A 27,278-nucleotide genomic window follows, 5' to 3' on the forward strand; every position below is an offset into this window, starting at 1 on the left:
CTTAGTATATTGAATGCATGCCTTCCAGTGTGTATCTTTCTGCTCAGTCCACAGTTTCAGCTCATTGACGTATGGACACGTCCCGGGAACAGCAAACTCATGGAACGCTGCTGCAGAAGCTGCATTGACCAAAACAGTCGCCACCACTAGTATCGCGATAAGAGAATGGCTGATGAGGACGTCCATGGTGGATTCAAGCTTCCACAAATGATGAGGAGAATGCTAATGCCATGGCTTTTATAGATAGGGGCTTCGATCTGTCCTGAAGGAGGAGCAAAATGAAGGAATTGGATTTTTCATTGACCTTCGATTTCTTGGGAGGTCCCTCATATTTGTCTGTTGCCGGGAGAATGTTGCATAAGAGGGCGGGGGAAAAAGGGATTCTTTCTGCTCTGTTTGGATGATTATTGATAAACCCTAGCAACTAGGGGTGTCACCTTCAAGGCCCACAGCTTTTTTTTTCAGATCCCATATTCCTTATACTTCTATATTTTATCTAAATCACGCTTTATTTAAAACTGACGAAAAATAAGAAATTGAAATTGTAGATGAATCTTACGAAATTTTGGTCATATTTTTCTCCTTTTTAATTTTCATTTCAGATGACATATTTCATCATATATTTCTCGCCCTTCTTTTCTTGTAAATTATCATTTGTAATTTTCTCAAGTTTCAATATTTCTAGCTTTTAAAGCATATGAACTAGAAATAATTTTCTCCAACTCCTTGCCAGATATAATGAAAAGATATTACCCAATTAAAAAATAAACTCTCAAAATGCCAATTCTTGGCAAATTCGGATTTCAAAATTTCATGCAATGATATAAATAGCAAATTCTTACTTTGTAAATGAGGCCCTTTATATCTCCGTTTTTTTATTTATAAGCCTTTTATATAACAGCTTATTATTATTATTATTATTATTATTATTATTATTATTATTATTATTATTATTATTACTTGCTAAGCTACAACCCCCAGTTGGAAAAGCAGGATGCTACAAGCCCAGGGGCCCCAACAGTGAAAATAGCCCAGTGAAGAAAGGAAACAAGGAAAAATAGAATATCTTAAGGACAGTAACATCAAATTAGATATTCCCTATATATTTACTATATATATTTCATTGGTTCATCATTCTGCGTTACATGGCATCCTTGATTATAGAAAGTCTCAAATTTCTCGCTCTTTATATGAAGGATCATTAACACATCAGTTCTTTTCATATGTTGCCCCTTAAGAATGAAGTATCGTTAAATGATGCATCTTTTTCTTGCATTTATCAATGCAAAGTTAAGGTAAGGTTGTAGATTGAATGTATATATGATTATAACTTGCAGAACATGTATACTTCATGAATGTCCGAGATTATGCATTGAAACGGGTCCTAATAGAGCTAAGACCACTTAGATAGGTCCTTATTTTACTAATGTAAGCGCAAACTCGTACCTCTAGAAAAAAAAGAAAATCACATTAAATGCAGAAAAAAAAATCATAGCATTTTTTCTGACCATATCTATATGGTATGAAAAACAATGTGATTGTTAACAATCCGGAGACGGCTATCTATTCCGTTGTAAATGATGTGCAGGAAATGATGGATGAAAACAAATTTGGCATTTCAATATTACTCGATCTCAGTGCTGCGTTTGATACAGTTGTGCATGAACTGCTACTAAATGATCTACGGTCTATTGTATTGAAGATCAAGCTTTCGAATACCTAAAAGACTACTTGGTCGTCAGAAACTACTGTTTGGAAATTGGAAACTCTTATTCATCAGATGAACCATGAAACAGAGAGGTACCTCAGGGGAGTGTACTGAGCCAAATCTTATTCTGTACCTAACTATTGGTCTATCGAAAGTACTACAAAGACATGAAGTGAAGTTCAAACTATTTGTAGATGATACACAATTTTACTTTTCCATAAATGATATAGAAGACACTACTGAAACTTTTTAAACTTAATTCTTGCCAGTGTTAATGAATGGATGACAATCAAACAACTAAAATTAGATGAAAATAAAACTGAGTTTATGGTGGTTGGAGAGAAAAACAGCCTAAGAAACTTGGATGATATCTAGATAAACACAAATAACAACTCTGGCCCGATATCTAAGTAAAGTTCGCGATCTAGGAGAATTTCTTGACTGTAACATGTCTTTCAATGTCAAAATAAATAATGTAGTAAAAACTGCTGCCTATCATCTTAGAAACATTGTTTTTATAAAGAAGTACCTGGGTGAATTTCCTGCAAAGAAGCTTGTGATAAACTGCGTTATTACCTGGATTGACTACTGTAACAATTTACCAAAAGTGCAACTTAAGAGATTACAAAACATAATAAACAAAGGAGAAAGGCGGATAAAATGTACCCCACCACCGAGAAAGGATCACTCCTACACTAATTGATGTACACTAGCTGCCTATCAAAGCAAGAATAGAGTTTAGAATATGTACAACAAGAGGGGCATTCAGAAGAGCACAGACCTCTGCCGCGGCAGCTTATTTCTTAACCTTAACCTTGACCTTTGACTTTAACCTTGACCTTTGACCTTAAAATGTAATAATTGGCGTGGATTTCGCACTCAAATATGAACCAAGTTTGAAGGCTCTGTGACAACGATGTCCAAACGTATAGCTGATTAAGTGAAATGGACATTTTGCTTGACCGTGTCCTTGACCTTTAAGATTGACCTTCAAAATTGAATCACTTCCAGTTTTTTATATAATAGTTATTCCCTGCAATTTTCATTACTCAACTATTAAAATTGTGGCCTGGAAGCTGTTCACAAACAAACACACACACGCACACACACACAAACAGGGGCGAAAACATTAACTCCTTCCAACTTCGATGGCGAAAGTAATAACCCCTCGAGTTATCAGAACTGGACTTCCAAAATGCCTAAGAGAATTGCTAAAATATTGTACAGCCAACAAATCGTGTTGATACGAGAATATTTACAGATGGTTTCAAATTATTGGAACCTAAATATACGAGTATGTCTACTGGAGGCTCGAGAGTCTAGAACCTTTAAATAAGCGGCCCCGATATTATACAATGAGCTCCCACTGGACACCCGAAAGACTGAAGATATTAAAGCTTTCAAGAGAAAACTGGAGCCTTTCTTGATCTCTAAGTGCTTCGATAATGTGGTATGTTGAGTGCTTTGGAACGAACATGATAAAACGCTGTGAAGGTCCTGTAGAGAGTTGGGTTCTCCTGCTGCATAGTACCAGAATAGCAGACCCTAAAGTAAGACAATATTAGAGACCACCCACCACCAATCTTCTCCCCTCCTAGTTTAGTCTCAGGTACAGATCCCACTTCGGATGCATCTTTCACATATTCTGTAAGCTAAATTTGCAATATTATATTTACATTAAAAACAGTCTAACCTTAACTTGAATTTGCAGGTGTGTAAAGTCTTAAAATTGGCCCTATTCTAAAGTTGATGTGCGCAGTTGGGTGTTTAATAATAGAATTAAATATTACATATAAGTATTAGATTTTGTATTAACTCATCGTTTTGTGTAAAGGAAGAGGGTTCTCAGCTGTGTGGACTCAGTTTATGAGAAAATACATGAACAAATTAGGCTATATAGGTATTGAGAAGAATATAGGTAGTCAAATGAGCAATACAATTTAATACAAATATACGGAAAATCACTAGATAAATAATAAGAGACCAATTATTGGATAACTATTTTGTGACATAAGAACCCTTCGGAAAACCAAATCCCGTAGAATATTTCAGCTAATTAGTTATGCGCTCGAGCAATAGATAACGCTGTTCATGCGCACTGGTGTTCTTTTTATAGGTAGACTCTCCCGTCTTTCCTTTACTATCTTTGGGTGGTTCTATCTGACGTCATGCAATCGTAATTTTATGAATGAACTTCACTGGAGAGGGGTGAAAAAACTATTCTTATTGCAGATAAATTGTGACTAAAAAATTACAATCATCATGGAAATGAACTTGAAATATATTTTTCATTTTTAATTCATAAATAATAGATGATTTTAAAATGTATAAGTTAAATTAATAAGCCTTATTCGAAAGAATACTTGGCTGTGATCAGGCTACAATAGTGAATGTGCGTGTGTGCGTTTGTTAAGCTGTTGTAAGCTTGGGGAACTACCAATCACAGTCGAGGAAGTTATAGCCAATCATATGACTTGAATATCCCACCACGAGAGAGTACCAAGGACAGAGGTGCTGTTCGCAATCCAGTCCAATTTTTATTGAGAATGTTTATGGAAATAGACTTGAAAATGTTATTTATTAATCTTATTTTTTAATGAAATAAATAAAAAATCCTGTTGAAGGGCATAAGTTAGTTGGATAAATACATAGATATGTCATACTCGAACTTATCATTTGTGTTTTTGGCTACGATGGCACATGTGTGTGCGTATGTTTGAAGCTATAGTTTTTGGAACCACCAATCACAGCTGAGGAATATTTGGCCAATCAGAGGGCATGTATTTACCGCCAAGAGATGGGTTGCTGTTTAAGAAACCTGCCCGAATTTCCATAAAAATCGGAGCTGAAGACGGTTTATAAGGGAAATTAATTATATGCATTTGTTGAAACAATCCCTTAAAGGATGTTTTAATAAAAGATTTCATTAGAGCGATAGATACGGATAACTAAACCCTTGTTCCGAAAAATACGTCTTTATGACGTCATCAAGAGTAGGATGAATCAGCTTGTCTTTGCTCCTATTTGCTGGTTTGAGAGAGCTATTTATTATTTAATCGACCTGAAATATATAACATTAAATCCTATTTCGTTACATTAATCATATGTTTATTAAGAAATATCTCAGCATAGAGATTAGGGGTAAAATACCGGCAGTAAACATATTTCCGATAAATGATGACTTAAGCAGTGCAAATTCTGAAGAAACAAATTCAATACAATCATTTAGTAATAAAATAGATCTTATAATATCATTGATAATGTATGCTATGGGATAATAAAAAACCATTACAGTGTTTGACTCGTCTGCCAACACAGCGCATAAATCAGAACCTCTCACTTTATGCATTTCCTTAGCGGGAAATATTTGGCGTCTGATTGGCTGAATCGTCATCTGCTGTGATTGGTGGTTGTATATGACGTCATACAATCTCGTATTTTATGAATGAATTCAACTGGGTAGAAGTAACATATCTATACTTCTTATAAATTAAATAGCACTTGAAAATTACAATATTTACAAAACTAATGCAAAAATGTATTATTTGACTCTTTAAATAAATAATAAATCTTGTTCATATGCGTAAGCTGAATAAATACGTCATTTTCAAAGGAATAATTATCTGGGTTCTGGCTACGATGTTGGATGTCTATGCGTGAATTTGTAAACAAAGGGAACAACCAATCACAGCAGAGAAAATACAGCCAATCAGAGGACTGGAAAACTCTTCTAGGATTTATAAGCTACTGTTTGAGAAACGCTCTAGCTATGAGGTACGGACGTGCATATTATTTGTTTTACGGGAATTTAATTAGTGATATAACTAAATCTTCAAAATATTTAAATATTTATTTAATAACATATTCTATTGAAAGGATACATTCTAATTACTAAGTGATTATTTTCATCAAGAAAAATACGTCTTTATGACATCATAAAGAGTAGGGTGAATTTTACAGCTTGTCTAAATGACTGATTAATAATGTTTGCTGGTTTCAGGGGTGAGGTATTGTTTAACGCACGGACTAATATCAGATCCAGTATTCATATGGGTATCATTATCATATTGAGCTTCGATAGTGAATGAACTGCATAACTGTAATTTGCATTTTCTTGCACTGCAAGTACAAGAGGATGTTTTGGGCTGCCCAGATTTTGAAAATTGAAATAAGGGACACCTAATTTGTAGAGTCTGTTACAAATAGATGTTCATTACGTGTGTCAAAGCATTACAATATTGCGATCAAGCATGTCTTGCAGCTTTAAAGGATATCATAACTAAGGTGACTTGAAGTAGTATATCAAATAAATTGCAGACAATAAAATGCATAATGGAAACTTTCCACAATCCTTTTAAAATAATTTTCCTCATTGCTGTTAGTAAGTTATTTTTCATTTGTCATATTTTGCATTAGTAGATCTAACTGCTCTAAAAAAAAATGGTGTCTGGCTTGAGCATATGTAGCCTTCTGCACTCAGAACAGGACTAGTATATATATATATATATATATATATATATATATATATATATATATATATATATATATATATATATATATATATATATATATATATATATATATATATATATATATATATATATATATATATATATATATATATATATATTTAATATTGCAAATAAAGGCCAAAAGACGTTAAGAGGAGGTTCGATACAGGACATGGGACATATGCCATAAATGTGGGAGAATCCTGTCAGTCTGTCGTATAGATCCTTACAGGGGACATCTCATCACCCTGTGCAGCTCATGGGTTTTTTTTTTTTTTTTTTTTTTTTTTTTTCATAGGTAGGCTTTCCTGTCATTTTTTTTACTTTGGTAGAAAATGGGATGAAATATATAATGGTAGGGAAATTGCCAATAGAGACGGCCTTAAGTTGTATAATAAAAAAGTATTATTTTCATTGATATTGTAGAGGTTTAGTTGTGGTTTACTTAAAATAATTATATTACGTTGCTTTCTATGTACTTATACAAGAATTGCCTCTTTCTACTTTTAAAGTCTTTCTATATATCTTTCAATAACAACATTTTGTTCTGCTACTAACAAACTCACTACTACATGTTCTAGTTTCAGTTTATACCAGCAATTCAGAATTTCAGTGCAGATTTTAACGAAATAGGATGGTCACGATAATTGACACTGGGAAATAAGTTAAAAGGCGTTCAATTTGACTGAACATTTTTGGAACCGTTTATTATTATTATTATTATTATTATTATTATTATTATTATTATTATTATTATTATTATTATTATTATAATAATAATAATTGCTAATCAACATCCTTAGTTGAAAACGCAGAATGCTATAAGCCCAGGAGCTCCAACGGGGAAAATAGCCCAGTGAAGAAAGGAAACAGGGAAAAAATAAATATTTTAAGAATGGAGTTGCTTAAATTACATTGTTGAACTGTCTCGCGTGGAAGTAACATTTACTAACAGACTAATATTTCAAGATTGTAAACTGTACTGATTAGTTCTGATGATTTATAGGGGAGTACAATGCTCCAAAGATTAAGTCAGAGCTCAAACTAAAAATAGAAGGAGAGCGACAACATTCATTCATCAGTGTGTCAGTACAGTAGCAGTGTTGCCAGATCTGTAGATTTATCCCTAGATTTGGGCCTTATCGGTGTCTGATGGGGATATTCTGTACAAATTCTTCTGTACACAGATGATTATCCTTTATACTGTTGCAATTGTTTTACTTGAACTTATATGAAGTATAGTGAGTAATTTCTACATTAGTAAAGCCTATATGATCAGAAAATATATATTTTAAAAATGGGGATTTTTGGGTGGTTTTGGCGATTTTGTAAAATGAGTTTTAGGGATTTTTATACTAAATCATCTGGCAACGCCGAGTCTGGTCTCCTGTCTGTCAACAACTTTCACCAGTAAAGAACTCCTATATATACAATATTGAACTCTTCTGGTCAATTCTTGTTTCCCGTTACTGTGCAGGTAATGCCTTTTAATTTATATTCAACTGATTTTACAGGTGAAATGGCCTTTTTCGGTGTGAGCTAGGTCGATAGAGGAGTATTTCATACGCTTAGGCCTATATTTTCATCGATATCTAGCAACTTCATTCTATATTAGACCTACCATCAGAGTACACTTACTAGTTTAAATTCCCTTATGGCATATCTTAGAACTTTTAAATGTTTGATTAAAAGAGCCCGGTAAATGTAGTTCGTTGGGGCAGGGTAAGATAAGAGTACGGCAGTCTAAGGATACGGCTCCTAGGTTAGTTCAGTTAGGTTAGGTAAGAAACATTCGGTTAGGTGATGTTCTTGTGTTTGTAAAATGTGGTTTTTCACTCTGTCCCAACAAACTACAAATGCTCCAAAAGAGGTGATAAAGCAGTCATTCAAACCAAGGAACGTGAACAGAATTTACAAAATGAACATTCTTGTTAATAGTCGACTTACCGGTAAAATTATAGTATGGTGAAATAAACCCTTTGGGTATTATTGTACTGTATTACAGGGCAATGTAACTTAGGGGAAAAAACTACCTTTTTCTATAGAGAAAATTCCGCTCTCTACGAAAATGACACTTGCTCCCGTCGTAAATGAAAAGTTTCAGAGGTATATATATATATATATATATATATATATATACAGTATATATATATATATATATATATATATATATATATATATATATATATATATATATATATATATATATATATATATATATATATATATATATCCAATGATAATGGGGGACCCCCAGTGGGAACTCAGGTTTTTAAGTGAGGAAAACATACTGGGGAATCGGTATATAATGGTAAAACAGCCTTTTCTTCTCTATACATTACCTTCTTGGAAGTATAATAAACCGATGAAAAAATACGGTAATATTGAGCTGCCATTAGCAATGTTAGCGTTACATGCTAACATTAGCACTGTTTTTCAATTATTTGTTGACATTCTACCGGTCGGTTGTAATCGCTTTCGTTCTTTTATTTGTACATAGCAACTTTCGACCTTCTGCTCATAAACTCCTCCCACCTGCGCATAAACTCCCCCTCCACAAATAGGATTACTTCTTCTCTTATAACCTCCGCCCGTTTTCCCCTATGTCATTTTAACCGCCTCATTCAACTATTCGACTTTACCCACTTTATTCAAGTATGTTACTTGAGATTCAGTACAACTATACCATTCCTTTTATTTAATACCCTTGTATACATATAACGTGTGACCCAAGAATTACTCGTTTTATTATCCGATATCTTATAAAATCACCTCATTTTATATTCCCATTAAATATTATTTATCATACACTCCATTTTATCTTTCTATATTCCTTTTATACAGTTTGTTATTACCTTGTCACGCCCAAATTTCACATAAATACTTGCTCTGGACAAGTTTCCCATTCTGGTTCATTCATGTTTACTCTCTAGACTCTGTTGCTTTTCCGTTAACCAATCACGAACCCATACGTATAGAAAGTTTGCACAGGGGGGTTAATATTTCCCAACCCCCACCTTCCAACAAACCCTTTTCCGTGGAAACCTTTGTCCAAGTCAGGTCTTCGTTAGTTCAAGGGACATTTTTTTGTGTATGTTATGATGGAAGTTTTAGATACTTGTAACGACTGCAGTAATCTATACTTGAAAACATTTCGGTGAATTCCAATGTTGATAATTTTCTTAAATCTTATAATGTAATAGCCCAACGTTTACAGTGTCCTAAGACAAAGAAGAAACGAAGATGAGGATATACAGAAGTTAAGACCCACACGTTTTGTTGTCGCGGTCATAAAAGTAATTTCATTAGTTTTATATATTTGTAAGTAGAACCTTAGATAGGGGTTGTGACCTGGGAAGGGGGTCCGGGGTCTTGCTCCCGGCTAGGGGTTGTAACCTGGGAACTTCTAGGGTTAGGTGGGTTTGTTAGGTTCTGTACCCTTTTATACCTTTTTTTATATATTGTGTACAGGGTATATGGCAAATTGCTTTAAAATACACATGCTAATATTATCGTAGAATTTCTAACGTTAGCAATGGCATCGTAACGTTGGTAATATTGCGTAACATTGCTAATGTTAGCGTTCGCAGTACATACGTTCTTGATGAGTGAAGTGACACAAAATTTGAACAAGTCATTATATTTAAACATTTTAACAGAAAATATATGTTTTCCTGTAGAAAATAACGTGATTTAACCGGTTTTCACCTTCATTTCAGTCGTAATAAGAGCAACCAGTTCGGCTACCTAAAGTTAGTTGAAGTGGTTGTTCTGTTTGTTTGCGGTTGAAATGAAGGTCAAGTTCGGTCAAATCACGTTATTTACTATAGGAAAACATATTTTCTGTTCGAAATGAGAATCTGTAATACAGTAAAACTTTATCGTATTTTGTGGTGTTTTGGATCTATTGAAAATGATTCCTGGTGGAAATCCATAGTTATTAAGTTATGGTGGTTTGACTACCTTAACTGAAAAGCTATGGCTATGCACTAGGTATTGTCAACAATTACGTTCGAAACGCCTTGAATTTGTAGGGTTCCCTGTCTGTGGACGTGTTCGCGACAGCCACGAACTTCAGGCCCCCGCTCTACTGCTCCCCAGGCTCTACGGCAAGATGCATTCCAACAACGGTGAGACAGTAAAGCTGTTTACACATTTCCCCTGTCTTGTCTGATGAGAAAAGTCCCCAACAAAGCGAGAACTTGTCAGTGACTAATGACCCCGCAAAGGCATCACGCAGATTGTTTCCCAAACCTTCTGCAGCTTGATGGCGCTTCTGAGGGAACTTACTCAGCGACATCATCTACTCTAACAACCTTATACCAACATCTTCCACAGAGCCATAGCTTTGCTTCAGCTTCACACCTGGAGACGCTCCAGTTTCTCCTCACTCAGACAGTCTTTTCGCAACAAGTTGCGGAAAGATTGTCTGTACACCTCAGCTTTCTATCAGGCTAAGTGGTATGTTTTCTGTGGTTGGTGTTGTGGAAGGGGTATCACTTCCCTTGATGCTTCTATTCCAACAAGAACCGAGTTCCTTGTATACATTCAGGAAGAAATGCTTCTCTTGGTTTCACCAGTCAAAGGCTACCGCTCACCCTTGAGTTTTGCCTTTAAACTGAAGGGAGTAGCTATTTTCTCTTTGTTGGAACTTTCTCTCCCCATACTAAGTTATGAGATTGTCCCCAGTCAGAAGTTAGAACACCTCTGTGGATCGTAGTTCCGGTTCTTAAGTCTCTGAAGAGTCCTCTCAACGAACTAGTATGCCAGGCAGCAGATCGCCACCTTACTCAGAAGATGGTTTTCCTACTCGCTTGGCTTTGGCCAAGAGAGTCAGCAAACTTTATGGTCTATCCTATGACATCTCTCATTCAACGGGATGGGGAGAGGTCATTCTCAGCCTCGTCCCTGAGTTTATGGCTAAGACTCAAAATCTGGTGGAAGGGGATCCTAGATTTGGGCCCTTTAGGATCGAGAGTCTGAGGTGTTACTTGAAAAGAACACCAGCAGCTTGGCCCTATGTGTTGGCACTCTTAGTCGGCACGGGGAAGGTCAAGAGGAGGGTCACAAAGAACACCATCTTAACATGGATTCGCAAGGTCATTGACCTGGCACTTAATCCTGACCCCCTCCACAACGACGACCCATGACGTCAAGGCATTGCAACATCCCTGGCGTTCAAGAAATCTACTCTGTGGCGCAGGTACAGCAAGCGGGCGTGTGGAAGCATCAGACAATCTTCACCCTCCACTACCTGCAAGACGTGGCCCACTGGAACACGGAAACTTTTTCCATTGGTCCTGTAGTGGCTGTAAAACAAGTGGTCTAAACACCTCAAGCTCCTTGATGGACAAGTATAGCAGAGGGTTGAGGGCTGGGGTCACTCGGGTTAGTCTAGGGTGAATGAGTAAAAATGCCTTACTTCTTTCTTTCCTTCACCTTTACCTCTATTGGGGAATCAGCACCATGGTACTCGGCACAGCTGACCTCACCTCTCTGCAGTTAAGATCCATTTCTTTTGTGTAACCTAGTATAGAAATAATACTTTTGTGTCTTGAGTAAAGTCTCAGTACTCTCAGATTCCGGTGACTTAAGATCCTATTACTAGACCAGTCAAATTATTAGTATCACAAACACAGCTTGCGCAGCCTGCGTAGTGCGACAATTTTAACGAGGTGCAGGGTTTCTACTGCCTACAATCTACAGTACATCCCCTATAAATAGCGAAGGGTTTGTATAGATTGACGAAGCAAATTTGGAAGCAATTTGTATTTTTCCTAACGATATAAACCTGGAGCTATTAATATATAATGGCCCACCAGACCTATCCCCCTAGAAAGTCCTGCCTGCAAGCAAAGTGGATGTTTAGCCCAGGTGTGTGAGTAACCTCCCACCAACTAGCTGTTTGGGGAGGTTATTCCTCGCTAAAATCTTATGGCTCGTCTTTCAGCTATGCCAAAAGTAATATTCCATATTAAAAGCTCTAGGTTTGTATCGTTAGTAAAAATGCAAATTACATCCAAATTTTTCATGTTATTTAATCTATTTTGGCAAATTGTGTTGTGTTGAAAATGCCCTAAATTCATTATATAGCTAATGTTGCTCATCTGAAAGTCAAAAATATCCCAGGGATGGCATACACAGCACATCAATGTACGTCTTGCCATTGCATTGAGATTCTGGTCATTTGGGAGCTAAGCTTGCCACAGAAGAGAGAAAAAATCGTTTGAGGAATGCGATTTATATTATCGTTTATCATATTTTGATTGTGCCCAACATAATTAATCCATGTACTGATTGCCAGACCAGAGAAGCAGCGAGATCAAGTTTATTTGCAAGCAAAGCTAAAACCATCTGAGGTACGTATAAAGTACAGTACAGTATAGTTAATTATGCTACTTTAATTTTGTGCCACTTACAACAACCATATATATGTTCAGCTGGTTGTCTTGTGTTTATTATGCATTTCTGACCATTATTATTGCTTTAAATCACTAATTTTTGGTGGATGAATGAATGGAGTAGATTGATCCTTAACTTAGGCGAAGATCACTGGATAATATTTTATAGATGAGGATGAGATGAAGCGGCAATGATGGCCAGTAGGGAGTCCAAAGCAGAAGTCAAGAGAATTGCAAAGCAGATCCTAACGTCATCCGGAACCCGCTCATTCTTGGTCCAGGATTTTTTTTTTAATTTTTTTTTTTTTTATTTTATGTCCGAACCAGACGACTTTCAAATAATTTTTATTTCCCCAACCCGAAACCTATGTTCCCCATTGGGATTTATTTTATAAGAGGTGGGGATAGAAAACTCATGAATGGGGCGTTTGCTCCATTATTCATGGTCAGAAGTGGAAAAAATAAAACAGAAGATAGCAACTAGGAAAAATATGTGGTTCATGTATTTGGCTCGAAATTAAAGTACATACATCATACATATGCCAAGGCTCTTCCCCCAATTTTGTGGGGTAGCCGACATCAAACAAATTAAACAAAAAAGGGGACCTCTCCTCTCTATGTTCCTTCCAGCCTCACAAGGGACTCAACTGAGTTCAGCTGGTAAATTAAAGTATATATCATATATATATTTACTGAAATTTCATGGAAAGGGTTCATTAGAAGTGAGGCAAAAACTCTAGGGGAATCATTTCCTTCAAATTTCCTTCAGGCATAAATCCCTTGCAACCTTGACTAGAGAAAACAAATGTTGATTAAATGTAGGCCTCATTGGTTGGAAATTACAGAAAATTATTGCCGAAACTAAGTACTTTTTGTTGGTCCCATCATTAGCATTCAAGTGAATAAATTAGTTCCGGAGGTAAAATATGACAAAAGAAGACTTTTGGCTTGTATGAAGATGTATGATGACTTTTTATCAACCTGGAGTGGGTAATTCAAAATGGAGCACCAATTGCCAGTAATAGGTATATGTACCTCTGTTAATCCCTCAGAACTTTGCAGATCCTGATTTAAGTGCGTATACCCAGAACAGCGAGGCTATGATCAGACATGGAGATATATTCTCATTTGGGGAATAAAAATGTCATATTTTAACTAATACCCTCTCTGTATGTTTATTCACAAAAAATTTCATATTTTAATTAATACCCTCTCTCTATATGTTTATTCACCTGGTAAAAGTATCTTGATGTCAGTATTTGTACCATTTTTTTTTATGATTGTTATAACTCTATAAATATATTATTTCAACAGAACAAGAGGCATGAACAACTCCAGAACATGCTGGAAGCAACTACATAGTATCTTCACTTAACAATAGAAGGTGGACTCCAATTAAAAGTCCTTGTAGCTACAGAAAGACCTCAGTCTTCAACCTCCTCGACTTGGGTAAGGATCCATTTAGATTGGTACGAGTCAATGCTTTGTTTATTGTTGTTCCGTCACTATGTACAAACCCTTACGCTCTTTACAGTGGAGATATATTTCGGCGATAGCTGAAACTAGTCGTTGAGCTTTTTACGAGGTGTAACTATCCTCCACTAAGTAGAGGAGGGAGTGAGCGGTGTTAGACAGACCCTCTTTTAATTTCGGCCCGGTTGAGTTAAGATGTGGTTTTGCTCTCCCCTTAAAAACCGCTTAATACAATACAATTAAGGAGCAACTGCGTGAAAAACTAAAATTTTTCCATTCCTTTTTCTTTTTCATGTGCGTCTACCAGCTAACTCAGTAGTGTTGATTAACGGAAATGCTTGTGTTTGTGACTCAATGTCAACAAAGGGGCTTTTTTAAATATTAAACTTAGCCGGTGAATATATAAATAGCTGACGTCTCTGACAGCCCGACAGATTCCAAAAAACTCGCGAGCGATCGCCATGAAGGTTGCGGGTGTGCCCACCAGCGCCGACTATCGGCCAGATACCACATATACTTCTCAACCACTCCAGTTCTTCTCTGTCGGTGTCACCGACAACATTGGTTCCGCTCGCTCTAGACCTTGAGTTTTCTACCGAATTGGTGAAGTACTTTGTTTTGGGTTTTATTGGCTTTCGCTGTGTTGGTGTGTTCCTTCAATAAAACTCTTGAAACCTTTTTTGCTTTTTGTTTTTGTTGATGAACTTGGCTTTACTTTGGATTTTCTCTGGTTTTTCATAATGGCTGACCCTTCTCCTGTATATCGCAAATGTGCGAGAGATTGTAACAAACGTCTTCCGAAAGCCTCTATCGACCCTCATACTGTTTGTTCTAATTGCCGGGGTAAATCCTGCCAATTAGGAGATCGGTGTGAAGAGTGCGTGGTTTTGTCGGAATTCGAGTGGTTAGAGTATGAAAAGTATACTCGTAAGCTCGAAAGAGATAGGGTGAGGAGAAGCTCATCTAGATCTTTAGAATTTTCCTCCTCCCATGCCCCTGAACCTAATCCTTCCCCTGTAGTGGTAGTTTCTGAACCCCCTATTAGCACTCATGAACCTTCAATGCGCGATATGTTTTTAGCTATTCAAGCATTAGGTGAGAAGGTTGAAACCTTAGCCGCGGACAGGAACCAGCTTATGTCCGATGTTAAGTTGTTAAAGTGTCAAAGTGGTAAAGTAGAAAATCAAAGTGGTAAAGTGGAAAGTGCGCAAAATGTGTTTAGTGTTGCGACCGAGGGTTCGTCTGTTCGTGCTTGTCGCTCCCCTAGTTTGAGACCTCTTTCAGGCTCCCCTGCACCAGGGAGAAGGAATGTCGTAGGACTTAAGGGAGCGAGAGGTGTAAACCGACGTACAGACGTTCCCTCTTAGGTATCAGACGTTTCTCATCAAGAACGTCCTTACCATAAGACGGGGGAGACTAAGTTTTCCTCGTCTTCCGACGACTTGTCGCATAAGAAACCTTGGCGTAAGGTTTCTAGACCCTTAAAGCGCAAGTCAGTCCCTTCAGGACAGGTCCAGCGTCCTGGCTGTAGCCATTGGAGCAGCTCTGACCACTTTCAGTCATCGGATGGCTGTTCGCCTGTTAAGCGAAAACGTGACACGGAGTCCGAGGGTCTCGGTAGGTGCGATGATTTGCATGCACAAACGTTACCGACGTCACAGCCCGTTCCGACTCCCGTTGACCCGAAGTGGGTTGTCCTGCGGGCCATGCAGTCTAAACTTTCCTCTTTAATGGAGGTATACGAGCAAGAGCAGGTTCGTAAAGATCCTTTGCTTGCGGTTCGCCAGTACGATAAGCGTGACTCTGGCCTTCAGCCGCCTAAATGAGTGTTTTCTCGTCCTTATGATGTTAGCGCTAACGTTTCTAGTGCTGTTAAACGCGATTCTGATCGTGTTCCTCGTCATTCACGTCAGTCACGTGACGTGGAACCCCCTTTGCCGCAATCTCAAGGTGACGTTCAGCAGCTGTCACCGCAGCCCCGCACTGACGTTCGTCGGACGACTCCGTTGCCCCGACGTGACGTTGAACGTCTGTCACCGCAGTCAGGTGTTGTTTTTCCTGCTCAGACCCTGCAGTCAATGCAGTCTCGACGTGATGTCGAACGGCAATCAACTCAGGCTGTTGTTGTTTGTCAGTCACAAGACTTTCAGTCTTTGCAGCCGCGGCGTGACGTCGTTACCTCAGCTGTTGCTGCTGCTCCGTCGCATGTTGACATAGCCTGTCAAGCGTTGCCTCCTCGGCATGTCTCTCCATATCGCGAGACTCGGCAGTTGTCGGACGAAGTTCCGTCGGATGAGGAAGTCGTTGATCCCCTTCCAACTGATATTCCTTTGGGGACTTTTTCGGATGGAGAGGAGCCTAAAGTTGCTCAGCCCTCTCTTGATTTTAAGAAGATCATGCTTATTTTTAAGGAACTTTTTCCTGATCATTTTGTGTCTGCTGCTCCTCGTTCGCCCCCATCGGAGTTCACGCTGGGCCTAGCTGCTTCGACTCCGTCGTTCACAAAGTTAGTGCTCTCTCGCTCTTCTAAGAGAGCTTTGCGTTTATTGGGCGACTGGTTAATGACCAGGAGGAGTTTGGGGAAGTCAGCTTTTGCTTTTCCCCCTTTCAAACTGGCTTCTCGTGCGAGCGTCTGGTATGACACGGGAGAAGTTCTCGGCTTGGGAGTACCTGCCTCTGTCCAGGGAGACTTCTCAAGCCTCGTAGACTCTCCTCGTCGTCTGGCCATGAGACGCTCGAAGGTTTGCTGGTCCTCTTCAGACCTAGATCATCTCCTCAAAGGAGTTTATCAGGCCTTTGAAGTTTTCAACTTTTTGGATTGGTCGCTGGGAGCCATGAGTAGGAAGGTCTCGTCAGCAGACCGTGATGTCTCTGTGCAGATTATGTCCTGCATGGACAAGGCTATTAGAGATGGCTCTAATGAACTCGCTGCTACTTTTACAGCAGGGGTTCTTAAGAAGAGAGAGACTCTTTGTTCTTTCCTGTCTGCAGGTGTCACTCCTTGTCAAAGGTCAGAACTACTCTTTGCGCCATTGTCTTCTGCCCTGTTCCCGCAGCAGCTGATTATGGATATCGCAGTGTCTCTTGTGCAGAAGGATACTCATGATTTGATGGCCACGTCTGCGCGTAAGGCTGTACCTTCGTCCTCTTATGTCATCAGACCTAAATTTGATACTCCAGCGGCAAGGTTTATCCTGCCCTTTTGTGGCAGAGCTCCCAGTAAGGGAGGCTCTCGTGCCGATAGTAAGAGGGGTAAGAGGAGAGGATCTAAATCCTCCCGTGGCAGAGTCTGACTGCCCACGTCCTCAGACAGCAGTAGGGGCCAGATTGACCAACTTCTGGCAGGCCTGGGAGAAGAGGGGTGCAGACCGGGAGTCTGTTTTGTTGCTAAAGGAGGGTTACAAAATCCCTTTTGTACGGAGACCTCCTCTAGTAGACTATCCGATAGACCTCTCTCCCAGGTATCGAGAGGAGTCGAAGAGACAGGCATTACATCTGGAGGTGTCTCAGTTGTTAGAGAAGGGGGCAGTGATGAAAGTCTCGGACCTTCAATCCCCAGGTTTTTACAACCGTCTCTTCCTAGTTCCAAAGCACACGGGAGGTTGGAGGCCAGTTCTGGATGTCAGTGCTCTCAACGTTTTTGTTGTCAAAACAAAGTTTACAATGGAGACCACCAAATCCGTTCTAGCAGCAGTCAGAGAGGGAGACTGGATGGTCTCTCTCGACTTGCAGGATGCGTATTTCCACATTCCGATACACCCAGATTCTCAGCCGTATCTAAGGTTTGTATACAGGAATGTGGTGTACCAATTCCGAGCACTGTGCTTTGGCCTCAGCCCTGCTCCTTTTGTTTTTACGAGGCTCATGAGAAATGTAGCAAAGTTCCTACATTTGTCGGGGATCAGAGCCTCCCTGTACCTGGATGACTGGTTACTCAGAGCGTCGTCCCGTCATCGCTGTCTGCAGGACCTACAGTGGACTTTGGATCTTGCGAAGGAGTTGGGCCTATTGGTGAACATAGAGAAGTCTCAGCTGACTCCCTCCCAAACGATTCTCTATTTGGGGATGGAGATACAGAGTCTAGCTTTTCGGGCTTTTCCGTCTGCCAAGAGGATAGAGCAAGCTTTGCTCAAAGTCCGTCTCATGCTAGAGAAAGACCATTGCTCTGTGAGAAGCTGGATGAGCCTCCTAGGGATGCTTTCATCCCTGGAACAGTTTATCTCTCTAGGGAGACTTCACCTATGCCCTCTCCAGTTCCATTTAGACTCCCATTGGAACAAGGAGAAAACTTTGGAGGCGGTCTCGATCCCGATTTCCGAACCAGTCAAGACTTGCCTGGCCTGGTGGGACAGCAATATAAGACTTCGAGAAGGTCTGTCTCTGGCAGTCAAGAACCCAAACCATGTGTTATTTTCAGACGCGTCGGATTTGGGTTGGGGGGCGACTCTGGACAGTCTGGAATGCTCGGGTCTTTGGGCGGCAGACCAGAGGAGCCTTCACATCAACTGCAAGGAACTGTTGGCAGTCCATTTAGCACTGACGAGTTTCGAGAATCTGGTTCGAAACAAGGTGGTAGAAGTGAATGCGGACAATACCACGGCCTTGGCTTACATCTCCAAGCAAGGAGGCACTCACTCCCACGCTCTTTTCGTCATCGCGCAAGGAACCTCCTCATCTGGTCAAAAGATCGAAACATCTCACTTTTGACGAGGTTCGTCCAAGGGAAGTTGAACGTCTTGGCGGACTGTCTCAGTTGGAGAGGTCAGGTGATCCCTACAGAGTGGACCCTCCACAAGGATGTGTGCAAGAGTCTTTGGATGACTTGAGGTCAACCCACCATCGATCTCTTTGCGACCTCGCTGACCAAAAGGCTCCCGACTTATTGCTCTCCAGTCCCAGATCCAGAGGCGGCCCACATAGATGCCTTTCTGTTGGACTGGTCTCACCTGGACGCTTACGCATTTCCACCGTTCAAGATCCTCAACAAGGTGTTGCAGAAGTTCGCCTCTCACGAAGGGACCAGGTTGACGTTGGTTACTCCCCTCTGGCCCGCGAGAGAGTGGTTCACAGAGGTACTTCTATGGCTGGTAGACGTTCCAAGGAGTCTGCCTTTACGGATGGATCTCTTACGGCAGCCTCAAGTAAGGAGACTTCATCAAAGCCTCCCCGCGCTTCGTCTGACTGCCTTCAGACTATCGAAAGACACTCAAGAGCTCGAGGATTTTCGAAGGAGGCAGCTAGAGCGATCGCGAGGGCTAGGAGATCCTCTACCATCAAGATCTACCAGTCGAAGTGGGAGGTATTTAGAGATTGGTGCAAGTCCTCCTCTATTTCCTCCTCCAGTACCTCTGTAGCGCAGATTGCGGATTTTCTCCTGTATCTGAGAAACGGTCGCTCCCTCTCTGCTTCCACCATTAAAGGCTACAGAAGCATGTTGGCTTCTGTTTTCAGGCATAGAGGCTGGGATTTTTCAAATAACAAAGATCTCCAAGACCTCCTTAAGTCTTTCGAGACCTCTAAGGAGCGTCGTATTTCAACTCCTGCTTGGAACTTAGACGTGGCCCTACAGTTCCTAATGTCAGACAGGTTTGAGCCTTTAAATTCAGCCTCCCTGAAGGATCTTACCCTCAAGACACTTTTTTTGGTGAGCTTGGCTTCGGCTAAAAGGGTCAGTGAGATCCATGCTTTTAGTAAGAACATCGGCTTCTCGACAAATAAAGCTATGTTCTCAACAACTTGGTTTTTTTGGCCAAGAACGAATTTCCGTCTCGTCCTTGGCGTAAATCTTTTGAAATACCTAGTCTTTCAGAGATCGTAGGTAATGAAGTTGAAAGAGTGCTGTGCCCCGTTAGAGCTCTTAAGTTTTACTTATCTAGAACTAAGCCAATACGAGGTAGTTCTGAGGCTTTATGGTGCTCCGTTAAGAAGCCCTCATTGCCCATGTCTAAGAATGCGTTATCTTACTTTGTTAGACTTTTAATCCGGGAGGCACATTCTCATTTAAGTGAGAAGGATCGTAGTTTGCCTAAGGTCAAGACTCACGAAGTGAGAGCAATAGCGACTTCGGTGGCATTTAAGCAAAATAGATCCCTTCGGAGTATTATGGACGCGACCTTTTGGAGGAGCAAGTCAGTGTTCGCTTCATTTTACTTAAAAGACGTCCAGACTCTTTATGAGGACTGCTACACACTGGGTCCATTCGTTGCAGCGGGTGCAGTAGTGGGTGAAGGTTCTACCACTACATTCCCTTAATCCCAATATCCTTTTAATCTTCTCTTGAAATGTTTTTAATCTTGTCTTGGGTTGTACGGAAGACTAGGAAGTCTTTCGCAATCTTTTTGGTTTGGCGGGTGGTCAAATGTTGTTTCTTAAGAGCGCCCAGATTAAGGGTTTTGATGAGGTCCTGTTATAGGGGTGTTCGCCCTGGATATAACAGCTCCTGGGAGTCTTTCAGCATCCTGAGAGGATGGCTGGGCTTCGTGAGGAAAGCGGACTAATGAGGCAGAGTAATCATCAGAGTCAGCTTCCCTACCAGGTACCTATACTTAAGTTTGTTTTTTTATGAAATATTTGTCAAAAACTCTTGAGCATATACGCCTTTATTGTATTAATACTGGTCTCTACCCACCACCATGGGTGTGAATCAGCTATTTATATATTCACCGGCTAAGTTTAATATTTAAAAATGATATTTTCATTATAAAATAAATTTTTCAATATACTTACCCAGTGAATATATAATTTTAAAGGCCCTCCCTTCCTCCCCGAGACCCTACGGACTGAGAAGAACTGGAGTGGTTGAGAAGTATATGCGGTATCTGGCCGATAGTCGGCGCTGGTGGGCACGCCCGCAACCTTCATGGCGATCGCTCGCGAGTTTTTTGGAATCTGTCGGGCCGTTGGAGACGTCAGCTATTTATATATTCACCGGGTAAGTATATTCAAAAATTTATTTTATAATGAAAATATCATATTTTACAAACCCTTAACAAACAGGTGCACTGTTAGGAAGTCCACAATACAGTAGACCTGTTTGCAAGAGTCATTCAGGAAGTAGTGTTCGAGCATACACATTTGGTCAACAGGATCTCAGCGTAAGTGCCAAGAGGGAGCCGAAGTCTGATGTCTGGTTCACAACAACTGCTTCAGGCGTTCACAGACCTAGGAACTTGTCAGTGTTCTAACAAAGCCACTGTTTAACTTGAATTTGTTCCGTAACCGAAATACAAACCACGCTATTTACATTGGGTTTACCTTTCGGCGTAGCTGAAATGATGAGCCAATAGTTTTTAACGAGGGTTAACTATCCCCGCGCTAGTTAGCGTTGGTAGGGGAAGGGATAGCTTGCTACCCCTCCCCCCCCACACACCGGTGATTTGCTTCACTTCACTTTTGGCTCCGGCGATGAACAGACGTGTCTGTCCATCTTCCTCGTTGACAGCCTTAATCTTTTTCTGCTTTTTCTTTCAGTTTGTGTGTATGTGTTTAGAAGTTGACCACCTTTATCGTTCGCTATGCACAAGTGCCCTGGAATTGCCGGCCGCCCTTGTGGGACTTTTATGTCGGCCGTGGACACTGATCCTCACACCCTTTGCCCGCAGTGTCGAGGCCGACGGTGTGATCAGGAGAATACGTGTAATGAGTGCAGGGAGTGGTCTGCCTCCCAGTGGGAGATGTTTGGCCGCCGGCGTAAGAAGAAGTCCGAGAGAGACCGTTCTCCTTCCGGGGTTGGCTTGAAGGAGGAAGGTTCTCGGGACTCTTCTTTCGCCGCCCAAACCTCCTCCGAAGCTCCCCCTCTTTCGGTTCCTAAGGAGAGTCGGCCGAGTGGGAGCGTAGGCCCTAGTTCTGTTTCCCGACCTTGGGTTGGGGGAGAGGGCGTCGCCTCCCAAAGCGGGGCGGTTCCTCCTCCTCCTCCTCCGGGGGAGGTTATTGATGAATCTTTGTCTAACGATGATCTTTTTCAGATTTGGGCTTCCCTGGGGCTTAAGGGCCTGCCCTCCAGGGTAGCCCTGATTGACCTTGTCCAGTTAGGGGCCGCTCTTAAGCAGTCGCCGGTGATAGCAGAGATAGACCCTCTGTCTATCGTCGATGTCGTGGTGACAGAGGCTTCGGACGGGGCGGGTCTATCCTCTGCAGGTGCAGTTGTGGATGTTGGTGCTGACGGCTCTCCTCCCCCTTCTGTACATTCTTCGAAGGGGGGAGGGAGTCCCGCGGGCTCTTCTGCTGTCCAGCTTCCCTCTAAGGGGAGTGCTTTGACTGAGACTCCCCTTCGGAGGACTGATGGTCCTGACGATCTTCCTCGGGGCCGCCTTCGCTGTAAGGCTCACCGTCCGCTGCGTCGCAAGGGCCTCCCGTCTCCTTATAAGGGTGCTAAGAGGCACCTTTTTGGATCTTCTCCTTCTTCCTCCGAAGGGGACTCTCCTAGCCGTAAACAACCTGCAGCTCCAGCTTCCTTAGACCTCTCTGGGGATCGGTCTCCTATGCCTTCCAGACCTTCAACTTCTGGGGCAGATGTTCAGCAACCTGACCTCGTCACCCGACGGGCAACGGTCCCTTCGGGGCAAAGGGATTCTTCCCTTGCGCGTGCAGTGTTAGCGCACAGGCGTTCTACTCGTCAGCGCTCTCCTGTTCATCAGCGCTCTCCTGTTCGTCAGCGATCTCTTGTTCGCCAGCGATCTCCTGTTCGCCAGCGCTTTCCTGATGATCGCCCCTCTTCTCGCCAGCGCTCTCCTGATGATAGCCCCTCTTCTCGCCAGCGCTCTCCTGATGACCGCCCCTCTTCTCGCCAGCGCTCTCCTGAGGACATCCTCCAACCTGTTGTTCCTGTTGAGCGCCCAGCGCGCCAGCGTTCCCCTGCTCGCCCTTCCGCAGTGTTAGCGCACAGGCGCTCTCCTGTTCGTCAGCGCTCTGACTGTCAGCGCTCTTCTGAGGACCATCGCCCCACTGCTCGCCAGCGCTCCCCTGTGGTCTCCGAATATCCTGCAGTTCCTGTTGTGCGCCCCGCGCGCCATCAGTCTCCTGAGCGCCCTCGCAATCCTCAGCTTGTTCCTGCACAACATCGCTCGCGTTCTCCCGCGCGTTTCCAAAACGCACGTACGCCCACATGCCCCCTGTTCCTGTACCTGTTCGTGAACGTTCGCCTTTGTGCCCCGCGCCGACTGTTCCCTCACAGGATTCCACGCGTCGCCCTCTTGCTCGCCAGCGATCACAGACGATTCAACAATTGCCTGCTTGTCAGTGTTCTCCTGCGCGTCAGCGATCACCTGAACATCGGCGATCTCCAGACTGCCCGCGTAACCTATCGCCTGCGCGCAAGCGTTCTCCAACGCGCCGTCGCTCAGAAGATCTGGAAGGACATGGGTCGCCCTCTGTTAGCTCGCCCTCTCGCGGTCGTTCGCCTACGTGATCTACGCGCTATCGCTCGCCAACGCGTCACCATGCGCCAACGCGCCATCGCTCGCCTGCGCGCCAGCGTTCACCAGCGCACCACCGATCGCCTGCTCGCAATCGCTCTCCCACGCACTTCAGGTCTCCTGAACACCGTCGTCAGGAATCTTCGGAGCGTTCTCGCTCGCCCACGCGTCAACACGCTCCCTCGCCGACGCGCCAACGCGTTCGTTCACCGGCTCGCCCACGCGCGCGTTCACCTGTACGCCCACGCGCGCGTTCACCTGTACGCCCTCGCGCCCACTTGCCTGCGCGCCCGCGCGACCACCGTTCGCGCCGAATTTCGCAGCCCGTGACAGCAGCAGGAACGTGTGTCGCCAGACCGTGCTCAGGATCGCCTCCACCAAAGCGCAGGACTCTTGTGCAGGACAGGGAAGACACTTCAAAGAGGTCAGTGCGTCTTTCTTCCCCTTTTCCTTTTCAGGCAGGTCCAGTGGTGTCCACTCCGAAGGATCGCCTGATCCCCTTCCCTCCATTGGGGATTTCGGACTCTGTGTCCGTGGAGCGACAGACTTGGTTTGGTCCTCTGATGCGGGTGTTAGTGAAGGCTATGAAGCCAGCACTCGCCGTTCAGGGTCACAAGCCAACGACTGCCTCACCTCCGCTGAAGAGAAGGAGAGGAGTGGACTTCGTGGTGACTTCCCCCAGGGAGAAGTTGGCTCCTAAGAGGTCTGTCAGGAAGGCCCCATCCCCTTCTTAGGCGTTTTCTCCTTCTCCCGTGGACGAGGCTTTTCCATCCTCGGGTGAGTCCAGTGAGGTGATAGTCTCCCCCTCGGCACCAAGGGGGGAGCCTTCTCTTCATGGAGGAGAATCGTCTCGCGCGGAAGGTGCTCTCCGAACTTCTTTGTTGGGATCCTGTATCCCTCCCAGGAGGGAACACAAGGACTCCAAGACCATCCCGAAATCGTCTTCAAGGATTCGTCAGGAACCCACTGCTCCCCGGGAGAACGTCCACGCTTTGCCCCAGGAAGAGATTCCGGGGACGGGAGACTTAGCTGCTAGCCCCCAAGGAGGAGACCAGCAGGAATCTGAACATGCCTTCTGGCTGGTCCTGAGCCTGATGAGGCAACTCAGTGGGTTCATGGACCCCGTGATCGCCCCCCGAGAAGGCAAGGACACTGTCCTGGACCAAGTGTTCGATGTTCAGAAGGCCCATAAGACCAGTGCGGCTCTGCCCTGGTCTCGGGGATTGAAGAGTGCCAGAGCCAGGGCCAATGCCCAGCTCACGATTCTTGCCTCTTCCAGTTGTTCCTCTGCTAGGAACAAACTCATCCCATCTCCTCGTCTCCAGCAGAGGAGGTATTTTGAGGTCATGGGTGAGTCTAGTCTCGCTCTTCCTCTCCATCACTCCATAGAAGAGCTGGCTAAGGGAGTTCCTTTCAAGAAGCTCTCCGCCCGGCAGGTGTTGTTCTCGGCGTCGGAGATCCTGAGTCATGAGAAGGTCGCGAAGTGCGCCATGCAGGCCACTTTGTGGCTGGATATATGGCTAGGAACTCTGGGCATTCTATTGTGCTCTGAGGACTTGTCTAAGGAGACCAATAGGAAGGCCCAGGAGACCTTCTTACTCTCGGACACCTGCTCCATCGAGTTCCTGGCGCACCAGGTCACCACCCTGTGGGCCAACTTGGTATTGAAACGGCGCGATGCGGTGACCGAGAGGTTCTACCCGAACGTCCCCGCCGTGGATGTCTGTAGGCTCAGACATGCTTCCCTCCTTGGGGAAAATCTGTTGGTGCCACAGGATATGGAGCGAACGGCTGAGAGGTGGAGGAAATCTAGCCAGGACTCCCTCCTCCATAGGGCCCTTACAGCTCGGCCATATAATCCTCCAGCTCCGCAACAACAGCAGCAGCAGCCTCGTAAGGCACCGAAGCAGGCACCGGCAGCTAAGAACGTGGTGTCTAAGCCCCAGCCCTTTCCAGCCAAGGTCATGAGGGGTGGTAAGTCCTCCAGGGGAGGCAAGACTCCTAGAGGGAGCGTCCGCGGCCGCAAGCACTAGGAGTGACAATCCCCCCGTGTGTCCACCTGTGGGGAGATGCCTTCGACGTTGCGTGCACAGGTGGCAGCAACACGGGGCCGATGCTTGGACGGTTTCGGTGATTGGCCAAGGTTATCGCGTCCCGTTCACAACATCTCAACCTCCCCTGACAGCGAATCCAGTGTCGTTGAGCTCCTATGCCATGGGATCGGTAAAGGGGCTAGCCCTTCGGGCAGAAGTCGAGACCATGCTCAAGAAGGATGCTCTCCAGGAGGTCGTCGACGGCTCCCCAGGCTTCTTCAGTCGACTCTTTCTTGTAAAGAAGGCGTCTGGAGGCTGGAGACCTGTCATCGACCTCTCGGCTCTGAACGGGTTTGTCAAGCAAACTCGGTTCAGCATGGGGACAGCGGACACGGTCAGACTTGTGGTGAGACCTCTAGACTTCATGTGCACACTGGATCTAAAGGACGCGTACTTCCAGATCCCAATCCATCCGTCTTCCAGGAAGTACTTGAGATTCTGCCTAGACGACAAGATCTCCCAGTTCAAGGTGCTGTCCCCCCAGATGCTGAAGCCTTGATGAGGATGGGGGGCTAGGGGACTAGCAGTTGGGCTCTAATGAACAATGGGAACTACTTCCCCACTGGACCTCGGTGCCCAACTGTTGATCCAACTAAATTAGTCAGCACTTTCTCTCCGTTCCTTTGATTACTTCTTATTTTCTCCCATCTCTTCCTCTTGGGCATGAACTTGTTGACGACTTTAGCTTGTACGACTTAGGTTTTGACTGCTGCTTTGGATTTGGCGCAGGGTGGGATGGATGTCATGCCATCTCAACCTGTACAAATTTAGACGCCATCACCCTCTGGCAGACCCCATTGGGTGCAGACTAAGTCTGTTAAGAGTCGGGCTCCAATGATCCGGTTTTAAGTCACCCATATTTGCGGGTAATGGGTGACGCTAGGCATTGGAGTCGTCGGTGGGAGGGGCTAACTACCCCCACTGACCAGTGTACGCCCACCTTAAGAGAGGCAGCCCCTCTCTAATAGAGGACTGGTCCCCGCTGAAGCCTCTTCTCGTGTTGGGCCACATGGGATAGGAGGACTGAAATCCTCTGATAAGAGGTGGATAACCCGGCTTGCTTCTACTCCTAAAACTAACCCCTCTGTTGACGACCGGAAACTCTAAAGGACCATGCTACTTATGTTCAAAAACAAAGTAATTTGGGTGACATGGAGAATTTGCGAATCCTTCACATCACTCAGATCCCCATTGAAACCAATTACGATGTTCTATATAAATTATTTCAATGTTATGGTCACATCAGGGAAATTAGGATGAGGCTTGAAGGTGACAAATGGGATTCATGGATATCATTTGATAACCATGATGAAGCATTCAAAGCTATCAATGATATCATAAATATTAAAATCAGTAATTTGAATTTCAAGGGTGCTCTTTGCGATCGGGTACCCAAGAATCTGGATGTATATAGGCCTGCAGATTGGATTGATAAAAGTATAGAGGTAGTTGTACCTTCCCAGAGAAAGCCAAAACCACCAAAGTGGCTTATTGCTCAATCAAAAGGGAGTACTGGAAATTATTTCAAAATATGTAAATTTCTTCAAAAGAAAGTAGGTACTATCGCACCAGGAGATATATCTCGGTTTGGAAAGAACAGTTTCCTAATAAGTGCCAAATCAGAAACTCAATCGGTTATACTTTCCAATTTAAATACAGATAACGAAGACATAAAGCTG

General features: G+C 43.2%; 1 long non-coding RNA gene and 1 pseudogene across 1 annotated transcript in view; one reads left to right on the top strand and one right to left on the bottom strand.

Moving 5' to 3' along the window:
• Positions 1–186, bottom strand: part of LOC137638036 (uncharacterized) — a 10,807-nt pseudogene extending 10,621 nt beyond the window's left edge.
• Positions 187–7,596: 7,410 nt separating this feature from the next.
• The window catches only part of LOC137638037 (uncharacterized), a 68,727-nt gene continuing 49,045 nt past the window's right edge, over positions 7,597–27,278 (top strand). Inside the window, exons 1-2 of the long non-coding RNA XR_011043846.1 lie at positions 7,597–7,696; positions 13,935–14,069. This is a non-coding gene — a long non-coding RNA (uncharacterized lncRNA). The remainder of the gene's footprint in view (positions 7,697–13,934; positions 14,070–27,278) is intronic.

This window comes from Palaemon carinicauda, chromosome 3 (genome assembly GCF_036898095.1).
Source record: "Palaemon carinicauda isolate YSFRI2023 chromosome 3, ASM3689809v2, whole genome shotgun sequence".
NCBI classification, from domain to species: domain Eukaryota; kingdom Metazoa; phylum Arthropoda; class Malacostraca; order Decapoda; family Palaemonidae; genus Palaemon; species Palaemon carinicauda.